We start from the raw sequence: 18405 nt of genomic DNA on the forward strand, positions 1-18405 counted from the left end.
ACTTTCAAACACTAAACAACTGTGCAAGAAACTCAGCTCTAACATACTAGGGATTTTTTACAGTGCTGTTTCAACTAGCAACATTCAACTCACCCTTCCTTTCATTCTCCCTTCATTCCTCTCTCCTTTTATTAAGGCCTCATGAATATAATTTACCTTTTCTGTAGGTTTTTTTTTTTTTTTTTAGTGTTGGGGTCTGAATTCAGGGCCTGACACTTGCTAGGCAGTTGCTCTACCACTTGAGCCACACCCTCTGCTTTCTGTCTATAAGTTTTGAGAAATGTATACACTCATGTACCCATCACCATAATTAAGATGCAACAGTTTTGGCACCTTGAAAAATTCCTCCATGCCCCTTTGTAGCCAACCCTGGTTCCCCTCCAAGCTCAGGGACCATGGGATTTTAGCCAGGGCACCAGGGTTCCCAAAGGATCATCGAATAGAATAGAATTTGGATTATAAGAAGAAATTACACTTTTAAATAATGTCTAGGTGAAACTTAGCACTCCTTTAACTATGAATGTATGTAACAAACCACAGACGTATCGACAGTACCTGTGACTTGATAATCAATGGAAAGCACAGATATTTTATATCATATTACTGTGATGTCTGTACTACAAAGTATCATTTATACTTCTGACATTACAATGGTCACGAGACCCACTGCCTGAACTTGTATTTTACTGCATTAACAAATATGCGCTTTTATTTGTTCATCTGTTTTGTAGTACTGGGTTTTGAATCCAGGGCCTCACGCTTGGGTTTTACCACTTAAGCCATACCCCAATTCCAGCATTTTTGTTTTTATATCACAAATATGTTTAGCATTCTAGTAACTGTATCTCAATAGAATTTAAGCTTAACTTTAAAAGTTTTAAAACTCCCTGAGAAGTGATCCATAAGCTTGTCAGCTGACTGAGGGGGCCAGCTTTCCTGAATATGCCCTAAGAGAACTCATATTTAGGCAAAGTCCTCCATCATGCCAGGCAACAAAGAAACAAAACATGCAAACATGCAGAAACACTTTTGCAATTCATCAAGGCAACATTTCTGCTGAGTGAAAGATAGAGAAATGAGTAAGATCCATTTGTGGGAGCTGTGCAGTGCCCATGCCTCTAGTGCCTCAGGGATTGCTCAACAGCACCACCTGCTGCCCGGACAGCGATCTGCTCAGACGACAAAGCAGCTCTTCGCAGCCCTTAGCAACCCACAGAGCCATTGGGGAGTTAAGACTGACACCAAGAGTGAGTGAGTCTTTGAGAATAAAATCACCCTCAGTCACAACACCGGCTATACCCATGAGGCAGAAACTGGGCGTTTGTGTTCTCCAATTATTTGGAATTATAGTTTGACATTCCTAAGCTGAAAAATAAGAAATTCAAATGCACCAAATATCTAACTTTTTGAGCACCAGCATGAAGCCACAAGTGGAAAATTCCACACCATGAAACTTTTTTGTGTGCGTGGTACTGGGGCTTGAACTCAGGGCCTATACTTTGAGCCACTCCAACAGCCCTTTTTTTGTGAAGGGTTTTTTTGAGATAGGGTCTTGAAAACTATTTCCCAGGGCTAGCTTTGATCCTCCTGATCTCTGCTTCTTGAGTAGCTAGGATTACAGTGTGAGCTACCAGTGCCCAGTGACATCATGAAACTATCGTGTAAAATTACCATCAAGCTATGTGTATAGGAAGGCATCTGAAAGAAACATAAATGAATTTTATATTTAGACTTGGGTCTAATCTCTAAGACATCTCATTATATATTATATAAAAATATATAATATGTCATATATATATATATACACACATATATAAAACTATTCCAAGTCTAAAAAAACCCAAAAAGTGATTTGGATCACTTATAACCCCAGGCATTTCAGATAAGGGATCCACAACCTGTATGATGAGACCCACTGCTTGTCTCTCAGTCTCTCACCTCCAAATAAATTTTCTCCTTAATAATGTATTAACACGCAGGGATGAGAACAAGGAATTTCCAAAGGAAATACACGTGGCCAATAAAAATAAGAAAGAATCCCTGACTTCACAGATCATCAAAAATGAACATTGAGCAAGTGACATACACATTTTTCTGTTATCAGAGGCTAAATAATCTGTAGAAGACACACATATGCTGACTACCTTAAATCCCAATATAGAAATTCCTAACTGAAATAAAAGCTTTAAGAATAAAGAGATGGTTAAAAAAAAAAGAATAAAGAGATGAATTTAAAATTTGCTGCATTACTTTCTGACACCAATGTCACAAGGCAAGGCTGAAGAATGAATGTAACATTCTAAATCACAACTTTACCTTTCTGCAATCAGGACTTGGACTGTAGTAGCCTTTTATTTCTACCAACCCCTTGTCCTCTGTTTCCACAGGCCTTTTATCCCATCTCTCTCTCCCTATACCCTGTGGCCAGATGGGAATTTGGAAGACGTGTGTCGCTTTAAAAGACTGCATCCTCTTTCACAGTTTTCAGTGTGGCTCTGTCTCCTTGGCACTTAATTTCTCCATAGTTCCATAATCCTCTCTTCACAATATCCAGTGCATCATTGTCCCTCCGCCTTGCACATCACCTCTTCAAGCACGTCTTTTGTCATTTCAAAGCATATTGGCAGAGAGAAGGCCAATGCTAATAAATTCTGCTGCCCTAACAATATGGACAGAGAGAAATATCACAGGAAAGCAAAGTTGACCATCCTCCTTATTTTCACACTCCTCTGAGGTCAAGAGCTCACTGTCACCTGAGCCAGGCTTTAGTATTCTGGTCACACAGTGCACCCCACTGGCTGTGGGAGGAAACTACACTTCCAAAGCACACTTGAAAAATATCGACCCCGGGGCCCACCACCTGAATCTCATCTCTGCTGGATTTGGAATTGAAGAACACATGGAGCTTTCTTTTGCCCCACCTTTCAGGACCAAACAGAGGCGTCCTGTAAAAGTCTGGTAATTATCCTATCATTTCAGTGTCAAGTGAACTAAATGCCTGATTCCAAATTCAGTCCGCGCAATGGTGTTTCCAGTACAAAGTGGCCCATGCTATTGTAAATAAGCCACGATGGGAAAGGGACAGTTTTTATCTTTATTTTCAGATAGCTCTGAAGAGTTAAGTAGTAACTCACCACAGATCCCAGGGTAAGTAAGTGGGGGAGCCGAGAGTTGAAGGTTTAAATGACCTCACTATTCTGCACGGCCCCCTCATTATGTAATGGGAAAACAAATTTTGGTATTAGAAAGACACAAACCTGTCAAATGCTAATAGGTTCAAAGTCTACCATCCTAAGTGACAATTTTTTATACCCGAAGACTGCTGAAATTCTTCAGGAAACAGCTTGAGCCACTCACACAAAGGCAGCCCAAGGACCTGCCTGGCAATTGATGAGGGACATATGGCATCTGACCTGAACAGGAATCAGAGGCTAAGCACCAGATGGCCCAGACTGGGATGGGACTACCTTCTTCTTCCAACTGGGTATGCTGTGGACAAGGTGTGGACAGGGATTTGCTGTGTCTATACTGTAATGTAGACACTTGCAAATTCTTCAGGGGCTGAAATACACTTTTTCATTTTATTTTGAGACAAGATTTTCTTATGTAGCCCAGGCTGGTCTTGAATTTGTGGTCCTCCTCCCTCAGCCTCCCTAGTGCTGGGATTACAGGTAGGTACCACCACACCTGGCTGAAATAGAATTTTTAAAGTGTGTGTGCTGGGTAGAAGATTAGGAAGATTCCAGTCCTCTAAGAGAGTCACTAGAGAAGGTCTCAGAAGCGGAAGGAATTTACAAATGTGGCTTAGAGGAATGAGTTTTCCCATCACCTTAACAGCAATCTACTGCGAATGCCTGCATGAGCCCTGTGTCAGGAAGGATCAGGGGTCCAGATCTGAGTTCTGCAAAGAAGGGTGCTGTGCTGATTACTGATGTCTGCCCGTGGGAGGTGAGGGAGCGCATTTACCGCACTCTTGCTGCAGTCAGGACCAGAGCGCTCATGTGAACAGCACAGACCTGGGAGATTCAAACCAGAAAGCCCTGAGCTGTGGAAACACGAGGGTCTATGGCATCTCTCCTCGGATGTAGCAAGGTGCCCCCACTGATGCTGAGGTGACAGAAAGGCCACTTACTGAGGGACAGGTGGTGGTGGGAGGGGGGGACAGCAGAAATGGGGCTGACAGTTTGTACTCCATCTGGCCAAGAAAGCTGGGAAGGTTTGCTGTACTCCAGCTCAGGTCACAGGCTTGAGAATGTGACTATTACTAGGGCTTCTCATTTTTTGTTTACTTCCACTCATCCCATCCAAGTTTTTAAAATCTGCTCGAAAATGTCAGCCTGTCTCAGGGGTGCTGAGGGGAAATAAAGTTTTGATCAATGCTTAGCCAGAGGATAAAGGAAACTGACACCTGGTGGTGCATTTGGAAAATTCCTAATTCAAAGATTTCCTGAACTTCTGGTTAGCTAGCACCAGGAAGCATTAACCCCTTGAGATTTTCTACGGGAGAAGAACTCTGGGGAAAAGTAAACTATCGCTGGGAAAAATGGCACGTTACATAGTGTATATCATTACGTATTACACAATTGCCCTTTCCAGCAATTCACAGTCTCTGAGAATTTCTGCAATAAACAAACCTTTACCTCCCTTTAATTCAACATCTCTTAAATTTGTTTCAACATAGACATGAAGTTTGGGTTTTTTTTTTTTTGTAATTAAGCTAACATTTTGGAGACATGAATCTGAGAAAGAAGGAAAGAATAGGAGTGATTTTTTTTCCCTTCAGCATGGAGGTTTCCTTTGCAGAGCTCTTTCGCAGTAAAACCTTGGAAAATTTGCATCTTGGTAAGTATTGTTCCTTTGTTCTCCTTCCTAACTGTATTCAGTAAAAAGCTGGGGAAATGTGAAAGAATATTTCCCCAACTATAAGCAAATAATTTACACACCTCAGGCCACAGGCTTGTACTGAAGAAAAATGAATTGCTTTATCAACTCACTCAAACTATTCAGCTATAACTGTGCAATAGAAATGTCAAAACTGGGGCCAAGCATGGCGGTGCATGCCTATAATCCAAGGTAAGTGAGAGGTGGAGATAGGAAAATCATGGTCCTGGGCAAAAGCTTGTGACTGTATTCCTAACATTTCTCTTTTTCCTTTTTTTTTTTAAGTACTGAGGTTTGAACTTGAGGCCTCATGCTCATCAGGCAGGTCCTCTACCACTTGAGCCATGTCTCCAGCCCTTTCTGCTTCAGTTATTTTTCAAATTAGGTCTTGTGTTTTCCCAGTGTCAGCCTGGACAGCAATCCTGGTATTTACACCTCCCTGGTATAGCTGGGATGACAGGCAGAGTATACCGCCATACCTGGTTTAGGGTTGAGATGGGGTTTCACTAGTTCTCTTGCTTAGGTTGACCTCAAACTGCAGTCTTCCCAACCTCTGCCATCTGAGTAGCTGGGGTCACAGTAGTGTGAGACACTGTACAAGGCCAGCTCTCCTGTGTTTAAACTTCTTCAGGGAGTCCAAGATGGCAGCTAGAGGGAGGAAGCAGAAAGTGAGCCTCCTATAGCGAAATCTTGGAGAGACGCTGGAGACACACTTTGCAGGCATAATCACCAAGAAAAGGCATAACTTTGACTCCTCCACATCTCCAGCCGGCGCAGAGAATCTCCACTTCACGTTAAACGGAGAAACCAGGAGGGCCCCTGGGGCCGCCAGTGGCCGGCGCCCAGATGGCCTGGGAAGACGCGGACCAGGTGAGCTTCGCGGTACCACGGTACCCCCACAGACAAGCCTGGGCCAGAGCAGCATAGCCCCCTGGACAGACTGACCTCCACCCAGGAAAAAAAGAGAAACTGAGTAATAAGCAATAAGAGCAATACACACACTCGGGAAAGAGGGTGGGGCGCCCTGAGCACTGAAGATTGGGGGAAGGGAATCCTTCCCAGGACTGTAAATAAACAAGCCGGCCTGGCCGGAGAGCCTGTGGTGGGAGCGGGGGTGCGCGCCCAGCAACCAGGAGCGGGAAAGCTTGTGAGAGTGGTGGAGGGAGGAAAACTCCACAGGAGAGGAGGGAAGACCCACTTCCCACGTGAGCTGTAAACAAACATGGTGGCTGGCAGGAGCAGCAGCACTGCCCAGTAATCAGGAGCAGGAAAGCTTGTGAAAGTGGCGGTGGGAGGAAAACTGCACAGGAGAGGGGGGGAAGACCCACCTCCCACATGAACTGTAAATAAACATGCAGGCCTGACAATGCGGGGGCAGTGTCACCTTTCCCAGTGTTTGGAAATGGGAAAGCTTGTAGCAGAGGCTCCTGCACAGGAGAACTCTGAACAAATAAAGCCTGCGGGGCCAGGTGAGTGCTAAGCTCACCCCAGAGATCTGCATAAATAACACCTCCAGCAACAGCAGGCTGACAGCAGCGGGCAGGCAAGCCACAGTTGCAGATACCATTCTCAGAACTGTCTCCAGACTCTTTTTTCTTTTTCTCCCTACCTTTGATGAGAGAACAACCGAATTACACCTGCAAGCGGAAAAACTTACTGAAACTGTATTGCATTTGAACTTGGGACACTAGGTGGGGTTTTTTGTGTGTGTGTGTGTGTGTAGTTTTGTTCTACTTCATGCGTCCCCTTTGATGAGACAACTACAGAACAACATCTGAGGCACCATCTCCAGGATTGGAGACTGAGACGGACACCCAAATTATTAAGATTGAAACTTCACTGCATTTGAACTTGGAGGTTTTTTGGTTTCTTAAAATTTTCTATTTTTTCATTTTATTATAATACATTTTTATATATAGATTTTTCTTTCATTTACTTATTTTTAATTTTTATTCTTATCTTTTTTTTTATTTTTGATTTTCAATCCTCTCTCTGTCTCTCTAATGTCTGTTCAGCTGACTGTCGATTAGTACACTAAAGCTCCCTGTTTATACCTTTGAAACTCTCTTGTCTGATACCTTGTTCTGTTTTCTCCTTCCAGTCTGTGTATTTGTTTTTCCCATTTCTTTAACTTCTTCTTTCCATCTCAGCTCACCCTTCCATTCTAAATATTACCTTATTATTACAAGCTAGAAAATACTTAATTGCACACAGTACAGGGACAGTAACAACACCAAAGACAATGACAGGAAGACAGAAAAAACAGGGAAACCAGTTTCCCCACAGCAAAAAATTAGTACAGGAACCAGAGGGGAATGAAGAAAACAGGTACTCAGATCCAGACTCCAACAAAATGAAGATAAACTATGCCAAAGGACCCAATGAAGCCCACAAGAATAATTTAAAAGAAGACATACTACAAGCACTCAATGAGAATTTTATGGAGATGATACTGGATAGAGTCAACCAAAATGTACAGGAGACACTCAAGAAATTCCAAGACAACAAAAATAGAGAATTTGAAAAAGCAAAAGAAGAAATAAAGGAAACCGTAGAAGCACTGTATAAACACCAAAGTGAAACAGAGAACACGATGAATAAACAGATAAATGAACTCAGGACAAAAATAGACAACATTAAAGAGGAAACCACCCAGGATATGGAAAACCTCAGAAAAAAGAATGAAACAGAACTGCAAAACAAAACGGAAGGCCAATCCAGCAGAATAGAACAAACAGAAGACAGAATCTCAGAACTTGAAGATGAAATGGTAATTAAAGGAAAAATTGGCTATCCTTATCCCAACCAGCAAAAACCCTTGTTCCTTCCTGTTATTGCTTATATTCTCTCTATAACAAAATTAGAAGTAAGGGCAAAATAGTTTCTGCCGGGTATCGAGGGGGTGGGGGGAAGAGGGAGGGGGCAGAGTGGGTGGTAAGGGAGGGGGTGGGGGCAGGGGGGAGAAATGAACCAAGCCTTGTATGCACATATGAATAATAAAAGAAAAAGAAAAAAAATTTAAAAAAAAAGGAAAAATTGAAGAACTATTAATTAAACAACTCAAGATCTGTGAAAAGAAAATGTAAGAATTCACTGACTCCATCAAAAGATCAAACTTGAGAATCATGGGCATCGAAGAAGGAGAAGAGGTACAAGCGAAGGGAATGCGTAATATATTCAACAAAATAATAACGGAAAATTTCCCAAATCTAGAGAAAGATATTCCCATACAGATGCAAGAGGCCTCCAGGACACCAAACAGACCAGATCAAAATAGAACTACCCCACGACACATCATCATTAAAACAACAAGTTCAGAAACTAAGGAAAGAATATTGAAGGCTGTAAGAGAGAAAAAACAAGTAACATACAAAGGTAAACCCATCAAAATCACAGCAGACTTCTCAACAGAAACATTAAAAGCAAGAAGAGCATGGGGTGAGATCTTCTGGGCACTGAATGAAAATAACTTCAACCCCAGGATACTCTACCCAGCAAAACTATCATTCAAAATAGATTGAGCAATAAAAGTCTTCCATGATAAGCAGAAACTAAAACAATATGTGACCACAAAGCCACCACTACAAAGGATTCTTCAAGGGATTCTGCACACAGAAAGTGAAACCCAACTTAACCATGAAAAGACAGGCAGCACCAAACCACAGGAAAAGAAAAAGCAAGACAGTAGAGAGTAACCTCAACTTAGGTACACACAATCAAACCTTCAAACAACTAAGACAACTAAATGACAGGAATCATCACATACCTATCAGTACTAACGCTTAATGTTAACGGACTTAATTCACCCATCAAAAGGCACCACTTGAGGAAATGGATTAAAAAGGAAGATCCAACAATTTGGTGCTTACAGGAGACCCATCTCACCGACAGAAATAAGCATAGGCTAAGGATGAAAGGCTGGAAGATTTACCGAGCCAATGGCCCCCCAAAACAGGCAGGAGTAGAAATACTTATCTCTGACAAAGTAGACTTCAAACCTACATTGATCAAATGAGATAAAGAAGGACATTCCATACTAATAAAAGGGGAAATAGACCAAAAGGAAATAATAATTATCAACCTTTATGCACCCAATGTCAACGCACCCAATTTCATCAAACATAACCTGAAGGACCTAAAAGCACGTATTAACTACAACACAGTGGTTGTGGGAGACTTTAACACCCTATTATCATCAATAGATAGGTCATCCAAACAAAAAATCAATAAAGAAATCCAAGATCTAAAATATGCAATAGATCATATGGACCTAGTTGATGTCTACAGAACATTTCATCCAAATTCTACACAATATACATTCTTCTCAGCAGCCCATGGAACCTTCTCCAAAATAGATCATATCCTAGGGCACAAAGCAAGCCTCAGCAAATATAAGAAAATAGAAATAATACCGTGCATACTATCTGATCACAATGCAGTAAAAGTAGAACTCAACAACAAAAGTAAAGACAAAAAACATGCAAACAGCTGGAAACTAAATAACTCATTACTTAATGAAGAATGGATCATCGATGAAATAAAAGAGGAAATTAAAAAGTTCCTGGAAGTCAATGAAAATGAAAACACAATGTACCAGAACCTATGGGACACAGCTAAGGCAGTCCTGAGAGGAAAGTTTATAGCCATGAGTGCATATATTAAAAAGACTGAAAGATCCCAAATCAATGACCTAATGATAAATCTCAAACTCCTAGAAAAACAAGAACAAGCAAATCCCAAAACAAATAGAAGGAGAGAAATAATAAAAATAAGAGCTGAAATCAACAAAATAGAAACCAAAAAAACCATACAAAGAATTAATGAAACAAAAAGTTGGTTCTTTGAAAAAATAAACAAGATCAATAGACCCCTGGCAAACCTGACTAAAATGAGGAGAGAAAAAACCCAAATTAGTAGAATTAGGAATGCAAAAGGGCAGATAACAACAAACACCATGGAAGTCCAGGAAATCATCAGAGACTACTTTGAGAACCTATATTCAAATAAATCCAAAAATCTTAAAGAAATGGACAGATTTCTAGATACATATGACCATCCAAAACTGAACCAAGAGGAAATTAATCACCTGAATAGACCTATAACACAAAATGAAATTAAAGCAGCAATCAAGAGTTTCCCCAAAAAGAAAAGTCCAGGACCTGATGGATTTTCTGCTGAATTCTATCAGACCTTTAAAGAAGAACTGATACCAACCCTCCTTAAACTGTTCCATGAAATAGAAAGGGAAGGAAAACTGCCAAACACATTTTATGAAGCCAGTATTACACTTATCCCCAAACCAGGCAAAGACACCTCCAAAAATGAGAACTATAGGCCAATCTCCTTAATGAACATTGACGCAAAAATCCTCAACAAAATAATGGCAAACCCAATTCAACAACACATCAAAAAGATTATTCACCACGACCAAGTAGGCTTCATCCCAGGGATACAGGGGTGGTTCAACATATGAAAATCAATAAACATAATAAACCACATTAACAGAAGCAAAAACAAAAACCACTTGATCATCTCAACAGATGCAGAAAAAGCCTTTGATAAGATCCAACACCATTTCATGATAAAAGCTCTAAGAAAACTAGGAATAGAAGGAAAGTACCTCAACATTATAAAAGCTATATATGACAAACCTACAGCCAGCATTATACTTAATGGAGAAAAACTGAAACCATTCCCTCTAAAATCAGGAACCAGACAAGGATGCCCACTATCTCCACTCCTATTCAACATAGTACTGGAATTCCTAGCCAGAGCAATTAGGCAAGAAGAAGGAATGAAAGGAATACAAATAGGTAAAGAAACTGTCAAAATATCCCTATTTGCAGACGACATGATCCTATACCTTAAAGACCCAAAAAACTCTACTCAGAAGCTTCTAGACATCATCAATAGCTATAGCAAGGTAGCAGGATATAAAATCAACATAGAAAAATCATTAGCATTTCTATACACTAACAATGAGCAAACGGAAAAAGAATGTATGAAAACAATTCCATTTACAATAGCCTCAAAAAAAATCAAATACCTAGGTGTAAACCTAACAAAAGATGTGAAAGACCTCTACAAGGAAAACTATACACTTCTGAAGAAAGAGATTGAGGAAGACTATAGAAAGTGGAGAGATCTCCCATGCTCATGCATTGGTAGGATCAACATAGTAAAAATGTTGATACTCCCAAAAGTAATCTACATGTTTAATGCAGTTCCCATCAAAATTCCAATGACATTCATTAAAGACATTGAAAAATCTACCGTTAAATTTATATGGAAACACAAGAGGCCACAAATAGCCAAGGCAATACTCAGTCAAAAGAACAATGCAGGAGGTATCACGATACCTGACTTCAAACTATATTACAAAGCAATAACAATAAAAACAGCATGGTACTGGCACAAAAACAGACATGAAGACCAGTGGAACAGAATAGAGGACCCAGATATGAAGCCACACAACTATAACCAACTTGTCTTTGACAAAGGAGCTAAAAATATACGATAGAGAAATAGCAGCCTCTTCAACAAAAACTGCTGGGAAAACTGGTTAGCAGTCTGCAAAACACTGAAACTAGATCCATGTATATCACCCTATACCAATGTTAACTCAAAATGGATCAAGGATCTAAATATAGACCACAAACTCTAAAGTTGATACAGGAAAGAGTAGGAAATACTCTGGAGTTAGTAGGTATAGGTAAGAACTTTCTCAACAAAACCCCAGCAGCACAGCAACTAAGAGATAGCATAGATAAATGGGACCTCATAAAACTAAAAAGCTTCTGTTCATCAAAAGAAATGGTCTCTAAACTGAAGAGAACACCCACAGAGTGGGAGAAAATAGTTGCCAGGTACACATCAGACAAAGGACTGATAACCAGAATATATAGGGAACTTAAAAAACTAAATTCTCCCAAAACTAATGAACCAATAAAGAAATGGGCACGTGAACTAAACAGAACTTTCTCAAAAGAAGAAATTCAAATGGCCAAAAAACACATGAAAAAATGCTCACCATCTCTAGCAATAAAGGAAACGCAAATTAAAACGACGCTAAGTTTCCACCTCATCCCTGTTAGAATAGCCATCATCAGCAACACTACCAACAACAGGTGTTGGTGAGGATGCGGGAAAAAGGAACCCTCTTACACTGTTGGTGGGAATGTAAACTAGTACAACCACTCTGGAAAAAAATTTGGAGGCTACTTAAAAAGCTAAACATTGATCTACCATTTGATCCAGCAATACCACTCTTGGGGATATACCCAAAAGAATGTGACACAGGTTACTCCAGAGGCACCTGCACACCCATGTTTATTGCGGCACTATTCACAATAGCCAAGTTATGGAAACAGCCAAGATGCCCCACCACTGACGAATGGATTAAGAAAATGTGGTATCTATACACAATGGAATTTTATGCAGCCATGAAGAAAAACGAAATGTTATCATTTGCTGGTAAATGGATGGAATTGGAGAACATCATTCTGAGTGAGGTTAGCCTGGCCCAAAAGACCAAAAATCGTATGTTCTCCCTTTTATGTGGACATTAGATCAAGGGCAAACACAACAAGGGGATTGGACTTTGAGCACATGATAAAAGCGAGAGCACACAAGAGAGGGGTGAGGATAGGTAAGACACCTAAAAAATTAGCTAGCATTTGTTGCCCTTAAAGCAGAGAAACTAAAGCAGATACCTTAAAAGCAACTGAGGCGAATAGGAAAAGGGGACCAGGAACTAGAGAAAAGGTTAGATCAAAAAGAATTAACCTAGAAGGTAACACCCACGCACAGGAAATCAATGTGAGTCAACTCCCTGTATAGCTATCCTTATCTCAACCAGCAAAAACCCTTGTTCCTTCCTATTATTGCTTATACTCTCTCTACAACAAAATTAGAGATAAGGGCAAAATAGTAGGGGGGGAGGGAGGGTGTGGAGTGGGTGGTAAGGGAGGGGGGGTGGGGGCAGTGGGGAGAAATGACCCAAGCCTTGTATGCACATATGAATAATAAAAATAAAAATAAAAAAATAAACTTCTTCAGGACGGGAGGTGGTGACACACAGTGGCTCTGGACTGTTCTTCCCCTGTCGGGTAACCAGCTCTGCCGCCTACTAGCTGTGTGACCTTGGGCATGGTAAAAAACCTCTCTGTTCTCAATGTCCTCTTCTAAGAAATGGAAATAGCAATATTTCTTAGTTCTGCTAAGGTTGAAATGAGTTAATACCTGTGAAGTGCTTAAAAGAGACCTTGGCAGTTGGCTAGTAATTTGTTGCTTCTTTTAAACGACACAAAAAAGGAAAACAATAGATTTTTTTTCTTTAAAAAATATTGTACTTTTGTTTTAGACCATGAAATTATTAAGCAATTTTGGCTATCACTAAAAATGTATTCAGGTAACATTTTTAAACTATTAACATGTTTTCTTTGGAAAAAATTAGGAATTTTTCCTTTTTTTTTCAAACATTGTATACACATATGAGAAATTTTTCCTTTCTTAATATTTAAACAGCTGCAGTAAATTTATATAACAAAAATTACCACTTTAGGCGGCCTCCTGTAAGTAGCTCATTGGCACTGTGTGGTCACACTTTATCCATGTCAGCATGTGAAAGAACTTCACTCTTTTTAAAGGCTGAATAATATTCCCTTGCATGTACAGCCCACATTCTAGTTATCCACTCATCTGACGGTGGGCGTATGGATTGCTTCTGCCTTTGGTACTCTACCAAGAATGCTACAAAGCTGGGCATGGTGGTTCATGGCTGTAACCCCAGCACTGGGAGGCTGTGGTAGGAGGATTGTGAGTTTGAAGCCAGCTTGGGCTACAAAGCTAGACTCCATTTCAAAAAACAAACAAAAAAGTATGCTATAACCATTGGTGTACAAATACCTGTCCTGCCTTCAGTTCTCCTGGGAACAGACCCAGAGGAGGAATGGCTGGATCCTATGGAAATTCCACATTTACTTCTTGGAGAGGTGACACTGCACACTACGTTCCCACCAGCAGGGTGTGGAACGCATTTCTCCATCCTCAGCCGTTCTGATGGACGCCGAGTGGTACCTCCCTGTGCTGTAGCTTTCCACGTCTCTGGTGATGAGTGGTGAGAATTTAACATCTTACTGCCTTTCAAGCTGGCTTCCATGGGAAGAGCACACGTTAATCCCAGCCCTCATCTGACACGTAGGCTTTCCTGTGTTCATACACATCTGTGGTAATTGCAAAGGTGTTCCTTACTTTGGCACGCTTATCTGCTGTCTACATATTGTAATCAAAGAAAAATGTTCAACAGTCAACTTGAAAGGATGATAAGAGCTTTTACTTATCAACAGCACAAAATACTTTTATTGCTTGAATAATTTTACAAAAATCCTGCACTAGAAGCCAGGTGTGGCGGTTCACGCCTGTAATCCCAGCTACTGGGGAGGCGGAGGTTGACGGGAAGATTGTGGTCTAATGTCAGCCTGGCAAATGCAGAAGACCCTATCTGAAAAACAAACTAACAACAAAAGGACTGGGATGAGGATCAAGTGGTAGAGCACTTACCTGGTGCTAATTTTGAAATAAAATTCAAATTTTTAATAAGAAAAATTTAAAAATAAGAGCCATCTTTTGTGGCAGGAGAGGAGCTGGGCAAGGCAGGAGGGAGGGGGTCTTAAAGGGTCATGTGGACACTTTGGGGAATGATGGATATTTTCATTATCTTCATTATGGTGATGGTTTCACACATGGATATGTATATGTCAAAAGTTTGGGAATTACACACTTTAAATATGTGTAGTTATTATAGGACAATTCTACTTCAGAAGCTGTTAGTAGTATAGTAACATAAATGTAACAATTTAACAATTCAATAATACATGGACGTAAAGAAAAAGGAACCCCCTTTGCCAGCAGGGCGGCTCCTGAGTGACCCAGGTGGACACACTGAGTGAGTGTGTGTCCCACTCCCTTCCTCTCTACTTACACACAATTGGAATCACATTATATGCAAACTAAAAAAAAAAATGCATGACCCATTAAAATGGGGGTTTTCTGCAACTTTCTGAGGGTTTAAAAAAATCTTTTCTCATGCATAAAACTTTGAGGTGTCTGGCATCGTGGTTCATCTTGTATAACCAGCAGGCCTCACCTATTTCACAGAGAAGAGGAAGAGCAGGTGTGCACAGGATGGGGGCAGGCTGTGCTGAGGGTGATGACCTCATCAGACACAGCCCGAGCTTCATAGCTGCAGTTTAATCTGTTACAGGGAAAACTGTTTTGTGTGTTAAACTCTAAAAGTGTCCACCTCAGTGGACACTTAGTGACTGCTGGATTAATTTAGTGACCATTGGACCAATTAGTGACCGTTGGACTAATTCTGAACAAGGACAACTATGAACAGATTTTTCCAGGACTGTCTGCATGCACACACTAGAAAACTGTACCAACCCCAAAGTTTTAGCATAGGTCAAGTAGACTTAAAAAAAATCATCAATTGGAAACAAATTTTTTAAAAGGGAAAAGAAAACCCCACAAGTACACAGGACATTTTCTTCTCTCCTCTGCCCCAATTCCACCAGTCAGACATAAATACCCTCAGCAGTATGAGAGGATTTTTCTAGACTAATGGTATATGTCTGTGGTGTGTGTTTTCCTGTTTTTATTTACTGCATATTTACTTTTGCTTTAAATTTTATTAAACTCATGGTAAGATACACATGACATCAATTCTGCCACCTTAACCATTTTTGGTGTATGTTAAGGGTAAATCATTAAGTGATATTAATGATTTCCAATGTTGCACAACCCTTGTCCCAACCCCTGGCAATCTCTGGTCTACGTTCTAGTTCTATGAATTTGCCTATTTTAGATATTTGATACAAATAGAGTCATACAGGATTTGCCCTTTCATGTCACCGAGCATAGTGCTTTCCAGGCTCAGCCATGTTACCGCACACCTCACAACTTATTTGTTTGCTTTTTTATGGCTGAATAATATTCAGCAGCATACCACATTTGGCTTATTCATCTGCTGATAGACACTCCAGTCGTTCATGTGCTTTTGACAAACAGGAACTCACATGCACGCAATTTTGGCAGCTTTTAACCTTTTCATTTAAATCATCTATGAGATCTATCCTAACACTTTTAAAGACCTCATAGTTGGATGGAAATATCATTTATTTCATAATCTCCTACTAACAGATGTATAATCACCTGCTATATTTCTGCTGTTAAAGTGGTGCTATTATGAATATACCTGTGCATACATTGTTTGGTATTTGTATCGTTTTATCCTGAAGATAAATTACTAAAAGTTGTACTACCTGCTCTGCAGGAATATACTTGGAGAACTTGGGTAAGTACTGCCAAGTTAGCTGCCAAGAATATTACCCCATGGGTGTTCTCATCAACATTGAATTAAGAGCATTTTTGTCTCCATCCTCCCAAAAAGGAATATTTACAATTTTTTTCCTCCTTGCCACTTTCATAGGTGATGAGGTTGGCTGTTTAAAGTAGGCATGAGGAGAACTTGCAGGTACGCAGAGAGGGCAAAGGGTGCTCAGGCTGTCAGAGCCTGCCTCCGATCCCATCTAGATGAGTCCCCTTCCAGATCCAGGGCAGAGAGCAGGATCCCAGTACACAGGGCACCAGAGGGGCCCAGCCTGGAATTATTGGCAGGGCTGATATTTAGGAGAAATGAAGTCATATGGGAGGCTGGATTTGACATTAAAATATTGACAAGTTCTCTACATTCATTGGCAACTGACCTGAGCCCCACATTCAAGCCCCACTCCTAGCACCCCACAAACCAGCCACTCAAGGGTTAAATCCCCTAAAATGCCCCGGGGCTCTGCCCAGCCCTGCAGTAAATACCTATGGTCAGGCGCATTCTTCCTGTGCTGGCTGGTTGTTTTTGAGTATTCCTGCCTACCTGAGTTTAATTTTTTGTGGGACTCATTGGTTCTTTCCTTCCTCTATTTTAGAACCTCAATCACTGCACAGCAACCATCTAATAAATGCTTTGGTTATGAACCTTGTGCCCTGAAGGCAGGGCCCCTGTCATTCTCATTCATCTTTTCACTCTCCAAAATGGTTATGGAGCCCATTATGTCAATCGTCAGACCAGGACCCCAGAATCTTGCTGTGAAGTGGGTAAATGCTCTCCTAGACCTTATGGAACTTGTACACCACAAGGGATTCAGGTGAAAGATAGCTGAAGAGGTAAATAAAGAAAGTAATTCCAATAGTAGTGAGTGTCATAAAGGAAAGTGACAAGGTTCTGAAGATGAGTTAATGAGTGAGTTCATTCCTGTCCTTCTTTCCTATCTATGTGTCTTCCTTTCTGGCAACTTTAAATAATAAAACTCACCTGCTATAGATGAACAAAGATGAAACAATTTCCAACACTCCTTGTTGCAAGGACGTGAGCAAACTGGCCCTCATGTTGCTGGTGATGAGGAGGCCAGCAGGAGCAATGGTTCTAGAAGCTAACTTCAGGGAGGGGCTCCAGTAGAGACTTAAAGGGAAGGGAGAGGAGTTGGGGAAGGAAGGGAGAGAACTCAGCTATGCCTGCAGTTGCACAAAGGCTCCAATGGATAACAGCTGTGGGCTTCCGAGAGCCTGAAGGGAGGCCAGAGTGAGCACAGGGAGCTGGGGAATGAATGGGGAGAAAAGGGCTGAGGCCAGATCACGTACTAAAGAGTTGAGATGGTCTTATTTGTAATTAAAGACAAACTCACATAATTTAAATCTATATACTCCACTACTTCCCAAAGTACTTGAATTCAAGAGATCATCAGTAAGAGTTTAGAAACGCACTGAGTCCTCTGCAGCTTTTTTTTTCCCCTTGCAGTTTCCTTTTATCTCTGCATGGTGTCCCTCAGCTCCTGTGATGGCCAAGGGGACAATGCAAATACAGCCAGAGTTAAGGCCATATACCTGTCTATACCGCCAACATCTTTTATGCTTTTCCTTGCCTTTAAAGCAAACAACCGAATTTTCCATCTCTGAAATAACACCTCACTTTAATCAGTGATAAATTGGGCTGGTAACTATTGCACACTTTTTATGTGCTTGGCATTCTTCCAACTACAGTGCCTGAATTAACTCACTTCATCTACACAACAGCCCTACAGGGTTGTTTCTAGTGCTGCCCACTTTTTACAGAAGAGGAAACAGAGACAAATAAAGCTCAATCATTTTGGTTACAAACAAGTGGTAAATGGTAGAGCAAAAGTCTCCTGAGTCCTCCTCCTTGAGGCCACTCGACACTGCGCCCCAGCAAGGCCAGCAAGCAAAAATTCAAGCGTACCGTTGATTTCACGCAAGGAAGCATTTTGTGATGACTACGTCAACACCATCCTTAACTATTACTTATGCCCAACTCACATGGTGACATGTTCTCCACCGATACCCTCCAAGTATTTGACCTTTGCCTGTCAAATACAAACTTTTGAGGTCGGCTCACAAAGAAACATGAGTTATCACATGGTAACAATCCCCACGTGCCAAGCAGCTGCGTTT

The 18405-nt window shown here is 40.8% G+C and overlaps 1 protein-coding gene across 1 annotated transcript in view; it reads right to left on the reverse strand.

Moving 5' to 3' along the window:
* Positions 1 to 18405, reverse strand: part of Frmd4b (FERM domain containing 4B) — a 310928-nt gene that overhangs the window by 204917 nt on the left and 87606 nt on the right. The gene's annotated exons all lie outside the window — the stretch shown is intronic.

Source organism: Castor canadensis, chromosome 10 (genome assembly GCF_047511655.1).
Source record: "Castor canadensis chromosome 10, mCasCan1.hap1v2, whole genome shotgun sequence".
Classification (NCBI taxonomy): domain Eukaryota; kingdom Metazoa; phylum Chordata; class Mammalia; order Rodentia; family Castoridae; genus Castor; species Castor canadensis.